The sequence below is a fragment of the Chiloscyllium plagiosum genome, unplaced genomic scaffold, assembly GCF_037043375.1.
Source record: "Chiloscyllium plagiosum isolate Xiang-an unplaced genomic scaffold, Cpla_swu_hap1 HiC_scaffold_6, whole genome shotgun sequence".
In the NCBI taxonomy this organism is placed as follows: Eukaryota; Metazoa; Chordata; class Chondrichthyes; order Orectolobiformes; family Hemiscylliidae; genus Chiloscyllium; species Chiloscyllium plagiosum.
The window spans coordinates 104,486,070-104,498,575 of NW_028270144.1; the positions used below are offsets into that span (position 1 = coordinate 104,486,070).

General features: G+C 38.6%; 1 protein-coding gene and 1 long non-coding RNA gene across 10 annotated transcripts in view; one reads left to right on the plus strand and one right to left on the minus strand.

Moving 5' to 3' along the window:
* Positions 1–12,506, minus strand: part of LOC122550838 (F-box-like/WD repeat-containing protein TBL1X) — a 399,517-nt gene that overhangs the window by 312,532 nt on the left and 74,479 nt on the right. The window lies entirely within an intron of this gene.
* The window catches only part of LOC122550839 (uncharacterized), a 207,051-nt gene that overhangs the window by 71,600 nt on the left and 122,945 nt on the right, over positions 1–12,506 (plus strand). The gene's annotated exons all lie outside the window — the stretch shown is intronic.

The following is a 12,506-nucleotide window of genomic DNA, read 5'->3' on the forward strand; positions in this document are numbered from 1 at the left end:
GAAGATACAAGCTTGAACACACACCAGCAGGTTCAGGAACATTTTAGTCCTGGCCATTATTAGACTATCGAATGGACCCTCTAACTTCAAATAATGCTGATCTTGTTCATGTTGATCTTGCCTAGCACATATCCTGCGTGGTGTAACCTGTATGCCTCTAAGATTTTTTTTCCCACTCTATGATCTGTATGTCCTTATCTACTATAATCTGCTTCTACTGCTCGTAAACAAAGCTTTGCAGTATACTTTGCAAAACTTTGCACAGTACACATGACAATAAAAAAAACAATAATACAGAACAACCTCGATTATCTGAACAAGACGGGCAGGAAGTATTTTGTCCGGATAATGGATAACGTTTTTACGGGACCTTGAGATCTTGTTTGGATAATCTGAAATTCAGATAATTGATTTTGGATAACTGAAGAAGTTCTGTAATAATAAAATAGATAGTAAACAATTAATGGCTCAGGACGGATTCTTGTGGCACTGTGCTAGGTACATCTTTTCAACTTGAAAATGACACATTAATCGTGACACTTTATCTTCTGTGCGTTGTTAGCCGTGCTCACGTGGATTATTACCTCCAACAAGAGCTCCAATCTTGTGCAATAACCTTTTGTGTGTGACCTTTTCAGATACCTTCTGAAAAATATAAAGACACTATCTGCTAGGTTCCCCTTTATCAACTCTGTTTGTCATATCCTCAAAGAGATCTAGCAAATTTGTCAAACATGATTCCTTTTCACAAAGCCATGTTGACTCTGTTCGACTGCTTTTCCAAACACTCTTTTTCTTCCTTAATAATGGACTCTCGTGTTTTTTTTCCCCAATAGATGTTAAGCTAACTGACCTATAGCTTCCAGTTCCCCTTCTTGAATAGTGGTATCACATTTAGCAGTTTTCCAATCTACTCGAACCCTGCCAAAATTCAGTGAGTTCTGGAATATTTCAAGCAATGCCTCAATCATCTCTGTCGCCACTTCCTTTAAAATCCTTAGTTGCCGGTGATCTAAGATGGCGGCGATCTGAGAAGATCACACTACAGAGCTTTGCACCGCAGCAGGAGCAGGACGGTCCTTTAACCCACCCAACCCAGGTCATCAGGATTTCTTGGGGCATTGGAAAGATTATGGAGCCCCAAGAAACATGTTAAAATTGACTTACCTGTATTTTCAGCTGTCCAGAGATGCCTAAAAAGGGAGGAGGAGCATCTGAAGCCAGGCCTGCAGCTCAGCCTGCAGCAGCCTCGGAGCCGATTACTCTCCAGGACCTGGTGAACCAGCTCTCGAAATCTCTTGAGATGTTGGGGAAAAAGATTGAAGAGAAGCTATCTCCAGTCTCTCTCATGCTGCAGAAGCATGAGCAGCAGCAGGGAGACCTGGAGAAAAGGACGGATGAGGTGGAGCACAGGGTCACAGTGGTGGAAGCTGATGCCAGTTCATTCAAGGAAGAGATCCAAGCCCTGAAGACGTTCGTAATTTGCGTGACCAAATGGATAATCTTGAAAACAGGGGCAGGAGAAAAAACATTTGGATCATCAGTCTGCCTGAGGGTAAGGAATGTGAGCGGCCTGCGGAATTTTTTGAAGATTGGCTTCCGAAATTCCTTGACTTGGAGACTGGCATGAGAGGATTGAAGATAGAGAGGGCTCACCGGGTCGCAGCACGGAAGTTGGGTCTGGGTCAACGCCCTCGTCCTTTCCTGGTGCGGTTCCATCATTACCGGGATAAGGAGAGAGTCATGGAGGCTTCCGGACTCCAATGGAAGGATCCAAAGGCCCTAATTTACGAGGAGTCTAAGATCATGTTTTTACAGGACTTTTCAGCAGCGGTGATCCAGAAACGAAAATCGTATGATGGTGTCAAGAGAAGATTGAAAGAGCTTGGGATTCAGTACTCCCTGAGATATCCGGCAGTGCTTCGGATCACCTTAGATGGATCCATGCATCTCTTTGACACATCGGAGAAGATAAGAGACTTTGTGGACAAACTAACCTAATTTAAACAATTGTAGTATGCATACATATTGTTGCTTGGGTATGCGTTTATCATTCTGTAAAAGAAATGGAGGAAATCCGGTTGGAGCTTTGTTTTCCCCTTTTTTTTCTCCTCTATTGATAATAATTTGGTTCAAACTATGTCTGGCGGTGGTTAAGATGTACATTTTAAATTTCTAAGTTAGGACATACCAAAGGATGGGTGGGGTATTTATTCCCCCTTTTTTATAAAAGAATGTTTTTTTATTCATATTGATATTCTATCGGGTGTTTATTCTTTTTAGCTTGTGCTTGCGATGCGGCTCTAGCTGGGAGAAGTGAAGGTGGTTGAGATGGTTAGATGCCTATTTATGGGCGGTTCGGGATGGGTAGTTGCCCCCTCTGGGCAGGGGGTGTGTTCCCCTACTCAGCGCTATTGGCGCTTTATATGTTGGTTTGTTTTCTGGTTTTTGTTGTTTTTTATTTTTAATAATTTTGTATGTTTGTTAAATGTAGTGGTTTTAGTTTATGTAGTTTTTATATTTGGTGGACCATGCGACACTAAGGCTCAGCAATTTGTGGTTCGGGATCCTCCTGTCTGGAATTTAAATGTAATTGCAGAAGATTATGGCTAATGATTTGATTAAATGGTGTACCTGGAAAATCAAGGGAAGTCACTCACCAATTAAGAGGAAGAAGGTACTCTTGAGTCTTAGAAAGAAGAAGGTGGATATTACTTTGTTACAGGAGACACATTTGGATGACAAGGAACATCTGAAATTACAGCATAATGGCCTTGACCGAGTTTATTTTTCATCATTTAATACAAGTAGAGGAGTGGCTATATTGGTAAGGAAAAATCTCTCATTTAAATTGTTGGAATGTGTTAAAGACACATACAGGAGGTTTGTAATTCTTAAAGCCTTGATAAATGGGGAAGAATATGACATTTTAAATGTTTATTGTCCCCCAGCTCATCCTCTTAAATTCTTGGTAGATGCTTTTTCTAAACTGATAAGTCTCAAGTCTCGGCACATCATTATAGCGGGAGATTTTAACTGCCTCATGGACCTCACAGTGGACAGGTTGCCTAAAGGTCCCTCAATACCCTCTGCACAAACTAAACAGTTATTGGGTTTGTGTGGGGAATTAGGATTGGTGGACGTCTGGAGATGTCTTCACCCTACAGGTAGGGATTTCATGTTTTTCTCCAATCCACATAGATGTCACACGAGGATTGATTTTTTTCTGACCCCTGCGGTAACCCTGGATCTGGTGGCATCCTGTATAATATTGCCATCTCTGATCATGCTCCAGTGTACCTCATGGTTAAAATTAAGGATGTTACAGTGGGTTCAAGGTACTGGCAAATGGACCCCTTTATTCTCATGGACAGCAAGTTTGTGGAGTATTTCTCTAGGGAATTTCAGGCATTCCTGGACATCAACATAGGCTCGGTTGATAGCTCATCTGTTCTCTGGGAAACTGCCAAAGCTTATGCCAGAGGGTTAGTTATTTCATATTCCACAAGTAGGAAGGGGAAGAAGGGTGAGCAGCAACGTCTCCTAGAATCACGGTTGAAGACCGCCGAGAAGGCCTATTTTGACAGACCCTCGCTGGTCAAACTACAGAGGATTACGGCACTGCGGTCTGCACTAAATTCCGTGCTCACGCAGACAGCAAAGAAAGAGCTGGCTTTTGCAAAGCAAAGGTTATACGAGCATGGTGACAAGCCAGGCAAATACTTAGCATACCTTGCCAGAAAGAGAAGTGCCCCACAAACCATTACAGCAATTAGGGAAGGGTCTGGGAACCTAACATGTGATTCTAAAAAGCTTAATGTGGCGTTCCAGAGATTCTACTCTAAGTTCTTTCAGTCTGGGAATTGTGAGGAGGGGCAGGCCAAAATGGAATCCTTTTTTAGAGATCTGAAGCTCCTGGGTGTGACTTCCGAACAACAGTCCTTTCTCAATGCCCCATTATCAGAGCAAGAAGTGCAAGAAGCTGTGAGGCAGCTTCAGAGTGGAAAGGCGCCCGGTCCTGATGGACTTCCCAGTGAATTATATAAGGAATTTATAAGCATACTGCTGGCCCGATGCTGAATATGTTTAATGATTCATACAGTCATGTTTGTCTCCCACCATCTCTGAGAGAGGCCAATATTTCACTTATCCTTAAAAAAGGGAAGGATCCGGAAGACTGTGCTTCATCCAGGCCCATCTCACTCTTAAATGTGGACTTTAAGATCCTCTCTAAGGCTCTTGTGTTAAGGCTGGAGACTGTGTTACCCTCTATTATTAAAGAGGATCAGACAGGCTTCATAAAGGGTCGCAGATCCTCCAATAACGTTAGGAGGCTGCTTAACGTAATTCAAGCATGCCAACAGCAGTCAATACATGGATTGGTGATTTCTTTAGATGCAGAGAAGGCATTTGACCGAGTTGAGTGGCCGTACCTTTTCTATACTCGAGACCGGTTTGGTCTGGGCGAAGTTTTCATAAAATGGGTAAAGGTTCTCTACAGTGTACTTCTCGCTGCGGTCATTATCAACGGGGTACGATCAAGCAATTTTAATATTTCTAGGGCAGCCGGCAGGGCTGTCCCCTTTCACCATTACTTTTTACATTGGTGATTGAACCGTTGGCAGAGGCCATTCGTGGGGATCTCAATATATCAGCTCCAGAAGTGAGGTCAAAATTACATAAGATCTCGCTGTATGCATATGATGTTCTAATTTTCTTAACAAATCCAGCAGCCTCACTGCCTTGCCTGATACAATGCATTCTCGCGTTTGGCGCTTTTTCAGGGTATAAGATTAATTTTGCTAAATCAGAGGCTATGCCTATGGGTGGTCTTACGAAAGAGTTGGCTCTTGGGAGTGACTATAGATTCCCATTCAGGTGGTCACGGGGGGCGGGGGGGGGGGGGGGGGGTGTTGTGTATTTGGGCATATTCATTACTCCAGTTCCGGATTGGCTGTTCAAAGCCAATTTTACTCAATTATTTGAAAAAAATTAAACAAGATCTCCAAAGATGGGAAGCACTTCCAGTCTCATGATTGGGTCGGATAGCGCTTATTAAGATGAATATTCTCCCTCGTTTGCTATACCCTATACAGATGCTCCCCCTGATTTTCAATAAACAAACACTCAGGAGACTGAGCAGTGGATTCAGCTCCTTTATCTGGCACGGTAAACGGCCCCTCATTAAATTAGCCAAACTTCAGTTGCCTCACAGAATGGGGGGAGACGATCTTCCAGACATTAAAAATTACCAATTAAGCTCGCTTTTGACCTACGTAAGTGATTGGGTTTGTGGGGACCCTCTTTCAATATGGCTAGATATCGAAGTCTCCCAGGCAAGGTGCCCCCTTACCAGTTTGCTGTTTTTTGGACAAGGTGAGGACAGTTAGAGAATATTGCCATAACCCAATAGTCATCAATACTGTTAAAGCATGGAGGGCAATTCGGCAGAGGGAAGGTAATATTGGCAAAACATCTTTGTTTACACCTTTAGTGGGTATGCCGAGTTTTCAACCAGGTATGATAGATTCAGGATTTAAATGTTGGGCAGCTAGGGGTATATCTTGCATGGGTGATTTATTTGAGGGAGATGTAATGATGTCCTTCATCAGTTAGTACAGAAGTACGAGTTACCTAATAGAGACCTCTTTCGCTTTTTTCAAGTTAGGAATTTTATTCAAAAAAAGACCACACTTTCGACTGATCCCTACAAATCTGACATAGAAAGAGGGGTACTAAGGGCTAAGAGTACACTCTCTGTTAGTACTCTATATCACCAATTGGGGGGGGTGCCACCTCAGATGAGTCTGATCGACTCTGCAAGATGTGGGAAAGAGAGCTGGGTGTTGAAGTTTCTTCAGAGGCATGGGAGGATATTTGGGAGAATGCAAGGAAGATATCAATTCGCAATAGGACCCAAGCTTTACAGTTGAAGATTCTCCATAGAGTCCACTTAGCCCCAGACCGTTTGTCAAAATTTAAACCAGGGGTATCTTCAGCATGTCCCAGTGCAAGGTCTGTACAGGTACTCTTACCCATTGTCTTTGGTCTTGTGACAGGTTTCAAACATATTGGAGCGCTGTGGTGGGTACAATGGAAAGGATTTCAGGTGTAGGGGTGGAGAAGGACCCTATTTCGCTCCTTTTGGGCCTACCCATTGTATTTCCTGCAGACTCGCATAAGAAAAAACTTTTCAATATTCTTACATTCTGTGCAAGGAAGAATATCTTGCTCGGTTGGATATCAGAAAACCCCCCAGGCCTGTCGGGTTGGAGGAAGATTGTTATGGAGCATATTCCCCTGGATGTTCTCACAAATATGGTACACCACAAAACTGAGAATTTTTACAAGACATGGCAACCCTTTTTGAAATACCTGGACACAGATTTATCTGCCACACTAACAAGGGCTTTTACATAGCCGTAACGATTGTGTTTCATGAGTCCAATAGTCAGGGAGGGGGAACTACGAACATATGGGTGTTTTGTTTGGTTGGGCTGAGTTATTACTATTTATTTGTTTATTGTTAGGTATTTATTTAGTTAGTTAAATAACTAGTTTAGGTTTTTTTTTAATTTTATACTTTATATATGTTTATACATTCGTATAGGAGGGTGGGTTGGGGAATTGTTTTTTACTATTTGGGTTTACTTTTGTACTATTTTTGTACTGTTTGGAATTGTATTGTTTTGTATTTATTGTAATATTTAAAAATCTATTTTTTCTTAATAAAATTATATTAAAATCCTTAGTTGCAGGGCATCAGGACCTAGAGACGTGTCTGCTGTTAGTCCCATTAGCTTGTCAAAAACTTTGTCCCATGTGATAGAGACTTTCCTCCCAAGATCTTTCTCCTGCTAGCACCTTGTTTACCCGTTATCTTTGTGATCTTTATAGTATCCTCCACCATGAAGTCAGAAGGAATATATTGGCTTACATTATCTGCCCCTTCCTGTTCCGTTATCTGTTCCCGAATCGCATCTTCCATGGGTTCCACACTTACATTAGCTACATTTTTTTAATATAACCATAAAAGTATCTGCTGTTTGCTTTTATATTTCTTGCTAATTTACCTTCATAATAATTTTTTCCCTCTTTTGTCGTCTGCTGCTAATTCCTACTAGTTTCCACAACTTTGTATGCCTTAGATTTTGATTGGATATTTCTCTTGATCCTCTTTGTTAACCATGAATAATTCATCCTTGTCACCAACTCCATCTTTCTGGTCGGAATAAATTTTTGTTGAACGTTATGAAATATTTCCTTAAAATGTTTGCCACTGCTATTTCACTAACTTTCCTCTTAGGTTATTTTCCCAACCTGCTTTGGACAGCTGTTTCTTCCTACCTCAATAATTGCCCTTATTTAGATTGAGAACACTGGTTTGAGAACACAGCTGCTTTCCTTCTGAATTAATTCAAACTGAATTTAAAATTCTACTGTGCTTTGATCGCGACCCCATAGAGGATCCAGAAGTACGAGATCTCTTATTAATCCTACCTCATTTACATTTTACCAGATCTAAAACAGCCTCTTCCTAGATAGATTCTACAGCATACATTCTGATAAGCAATTCCTAGAAACGATCTTCCATGTCCTCTTTCTTCCCCATCTGATTTATCAAGTCAAAACGGAGATTAAAAAAATCACAAATGTAATGCCCTTCCTACATGACTGTTATTTCCCAATTTGTATTTGATCCTATTGTGAGGCAACTTCAGGGGCCTGTAGGTGACTTCCACCTGTGACTTCTTTTCCTTGCCATTCCTTATTTCAAACTAATTCCATATCAGGATCTATTGCATCTACATCATGACTCACTACCACCAAGACACTGTCTTTTACTACTAAAGCTATCCACCTCCTTTTCATTTTGCCTATTCTTTGAATAGCCTTGAAAATGGATTTGCCAGTCTTAGTTACTGCGCCTCCATGACATCTATCAAGTCACATTAATTTATTTCTATTTGTGCCATTTACCGATCTATCTTGTTACAAATGCATGCATACAGCTAAAGAGCTTTAATTTTGACTTTTTACCATTGTGACTGCCTGTTTTTAAATATCTGCTACACTCTTATGCTGCATATATTTTCTACCACTTTGTCACTTTTAGAGTATCATTCGTTTCTTCACAACCCTGCAGCTGTGCGCTCTCATTTCTTTTTGATTCTTTAACTTTGCTTCATTTGAATCCTTCCCTCTTCCCACTAACTAGTTTAAAGCCCTAGCTATAACCCTAGTTATAAGATTTACCAGGATGCTCACATAAAGGTTTACACTTCCTATGAAATTAAAATGAATATTGATTACACCAAACAAATGTCACTGACACCACATTATGCTGAGATGTTGCAACTTATTAACATACAAACTGTTGAATATTTATTTGTATACTATTTCAAAGTGATTCTAGTTCACTTATTTTAAATCGACCTTTTTCACAAGTAAAACATCAGATGTAGAACCATCACACAAACATATTAAATTTTCATATTAAAATTAAAATAGTTATTAGCCATAATGCATCTGATATTTTTAAAAGCCAAATATTTGCAGAAACAAACAATTATTTTATTTGAGTAGATCATAGTTTGTAGAGAGTTCTAAAAGTAAACTGATAAGAAATAGTCCACCTTTCCTGGGTTGATACCTACATCACAAAATCTGTATTGCAAAGTTTGATTGCCTTTTAATCAGGCTCTGATTATTAGGAGACATCAATGAAAATGAGTTTACCAAAATGGTCAAATTAATTACTCAATAAATGGCACTCTTATAAATATTGTTAAAAGGTAAACACTACACTTTCATTTGGAAAGCGCTTCCGTAAATTCAAATACTTCAATACTCAGTGAATTATTTTTGGAGCGTAGCAACTCATGCTGGCAGATGTATCATCATCATGCCTGCATCAGCAATGCTCTACAAACAGAAAAAAGATGAATGGTTAGTTAATTTGTTACTAGCTGAGGCAGGGAGGTTGGTTGGAATATTTAAAATGGAATGAACTTATCCAGAGTGCTACATCCAGTGGTACATCATTTTATTTTGTGTCTTGTTCAAGCATTCCAATGATTCAGTAAATAAATGCAATGTCTACTGTAGTACCAAATACATGGAGCAGAAAAGCTTTATTCCTGATCAAATGTGAAATTCGCTGGTTTTGGGTGACGTAATTTGTAGATAATACTGTTCCTTCAGTATCTCTGGGGTAGTGATAAAGTAAATCACCCAGAATATGTGCTCCTCTTCATCATTATTATTCAGAGATCTTTGTGTGGAGAAATATCTGCAATGAAATAGGATTATGCTTGACTATGGTGTACTCCATGATTCAACAGACCATCAACACTCTCCATCCAGGATCTCATTCCCAGTCAGTAGGCTAACAAGAAACTGAGGAGAAAGTGAGGGCTGCAGATGCTGGAGATCAGAGCTGAAAATATGTTGCTGGAAAAGCGCAGCAGGTCAGGCCGCATCCAAGGAACAGGAGAATCGACGTTTCGGGCATAAGCCCTTCCTGAAGAAGGGCTTATGCCCGAAACATCGATTCTCCTGTTCCTTGGATGCTGCCTGACCTGCTGCGCTTTTCCAGCAACACATTTTCAGCTAACAAGAAACTGATACAAATTTAAACTTAAATTTAAGTCAATTCAACAATTCAAAAATAAAAATGTCTGTCAATATATAATGATATTGATGCTGACCATGGTGAAATTCTTAGGATTGCACCTTCCAGGTTCTGGTTAGTAGTGGCTTTTGTAGTGTTTGTGTCTTCACAACAGTGGCTACCCTTTCAAAGATCCAGAATTGTCTAGAAAGCTTGTGAAAGGCTTAACATTACTTACACATGTCTTTCTATACAAATGGCATTGGAATTACTATTGATCACAACAGTAAAATTTCCACCTTCCCTGTTCAGTTTCAAGATTAAAATTAAATGTTTGTCTACTAGAACACATCCCAATCCAATTCAATGATACATTAATGATAGAGTAGGTAGAGGACTAAATGTATTAGTGAATGCATTTCAATGGTTATACATTCTAACACAAGTAGGTAGTTTCTCAGGTACTTTTCACAAATCATCTCAACAAAAGTTTTTATCAAACATATACATAGAACAATAAAGTGCATTCTAAGTTTCTGTCATGTTCTTAGGTTGGGCACGAATTAACTTCTAACACTTCCTGGTTTTGCTGTTCTGATAATTCACAGTGAACCTTAAAAAGTATTTTGTAGAAAAGTAATCTGAATAATTGTACAATAGAGATGATTTGGGAAATAATGTCTTGTTTCACTATTCTCCTCACTTTGTTCATTTACTTCTTGCCTGTACAAAGGTTTTTTTTTAAAAGTGCCTTTTCAGTTGTCCATATCTCAACTACATTAGTCAACCGCATTGTATATCATTATATGTTACTATTGTGTCAAGAAATATTCACAAAACTTATGTTGAACAAACTACTTGATATCAACCCTGAATAATTGTCCCACACTAACCAGTACGTCATACACAAGGTCGTGTATGATTGCACTTTCTCTATTCCAGTTGAAATCAATAATTGGATGAGATTAAAAATAGAGCTTGGAGTGCCAGTGGGGTTCAAAGAACCACTGTATAAAGTTGGAAAAATTGTTAGGGAAGCATGAAAAAATTAACATACAAGACAAATTAATTTAGTAAACTTATTCAGAGTGCATCTGAGAGTCTTGTGGTCAATTTCACAGTTCTTTGCTCCACTACACTCTATAAACAATTGCATATCATAAAAGCCAACACCAGTTGCAAGCTGAACTATTTACAAGACAAGTAATGCTGAAGATTTATTGGCAAAAAGATTTTCCTAGCACATTTCCATATTTTTCAGTCTTTTAGGATACCTACGAGAAAGCCAAGTTTCAATGTTATGTCCCCAAGATTTCTTCCCATGAAGTAGAATTACGTTTTTGTAAATGAATCATTGCATTGAGTCAGTATATAATTATAATTTGTTCAATTTTAAAAAACTCAACAAATTAAGCCTTAAAATGTTGCCACTGGTCAAATAATTATTCATGGGGAGTTGTGAATGCATTTGGCTTTTTTGTTGTACTAGCCAGAATACACTGAATATAAATTAGAAGATAATTACAATACACTACTATTCCTATCTGAAGCATTATTTTGTTTCGATACACGTCATTTATAGAGTTCAACTTTGCACAAAAATGATATCTGTCTACAAGCCACTAATAAGTTTGAAGAACAAACAAGAACATTCTCACAAAGGTCAATTTAAATAGAGTCTATTTCAGGATCTGATGCCACTTGTGACCATAGTGACCCAGAGATGTCAAATTCTGGATTGTATCAATGTCAGAAAAGATAATCTTAGTACAAAGATTGCAGTGGTTGTTACTGAAAGTTGTCCTCTAACACTGAGTGTTTAACGCACGGGTACTACTTAAAACGAGAGCAGTTGTCATTCAAATTTTGCAAACTTGATGCATAAGCCTTTTACTATCAGACATCATTAAAATTGATGTCCTATAATTCTCCAGTTGATTCTTTTAAAGAAAAATAGGAAAGCATTTCTATTCAAAAACCAAAGGCTGAATTTTGAACAAATATGTTGTGTCCATGCATTAGTTTCAAAATTCGAGCAATAATTCGAATATCTCCTTTTCTTTTAAAGTGAGACCTATTAGTATTCACTACTGTAAACTATTAATCAGAAACATTTATATATTGCAAAGATGGATGAGCAACATACACATCAATTTTAAAACCTGTCTTGCTGTAATGTGGAAAATAATGCACAAGGCAAGGAAGGGCCTTTCGGCCAATCAAACCCACTTCTGACAGGTTAATTCTTGAGGAAGTTTTGAAAACATTATCTTACTCTCCAAAGTAACTGGATAAAATTCCATGATGGCTCATAACTGGTTGATTTCTTTTGCACAGATGACAGTTCTTTATCGATAGTAAAACATTTATTGCAGTCAATGGTGTATTCAGTTGTCTTTTTTGGTGACTCTTCGATCCTTAATTTTCAATCCCAGGCTAAAGTAGGTATTTATCCAGCTCTTTTAAGTGCACAATAACTACTTAATCAGACAAAGGAAAATAATTTGTTCTTTAATATCCAGAGTTTTAAGAAATTGTTGAATTTCTGCGATAAAAATCTCAACGATCATGATTGGAGAAGAGCTACAAATGTAATTTCATAGCATGTGACACAAGTTAGACATTAGACTTTTGTCCACACTGTTAGTGATACAAATTATTTATTTTTGACTAAGTGACTGAAACTGCATGCTCAAGTAAATATAAGTTCTAAATTGCAACAGCAAATAAAAACAATTTTCATTTATAAACAAAAACATTTAAATTTACATTTTTAAAGCATCCTAATGTGGTAGAACTACCAAGATACTAGTATGCACAAAGGAATGTACAATTCAAGTCTACACTGGCAGTATAACTAGTTACCATTAAGCTATCGCATTTAAGAATAACA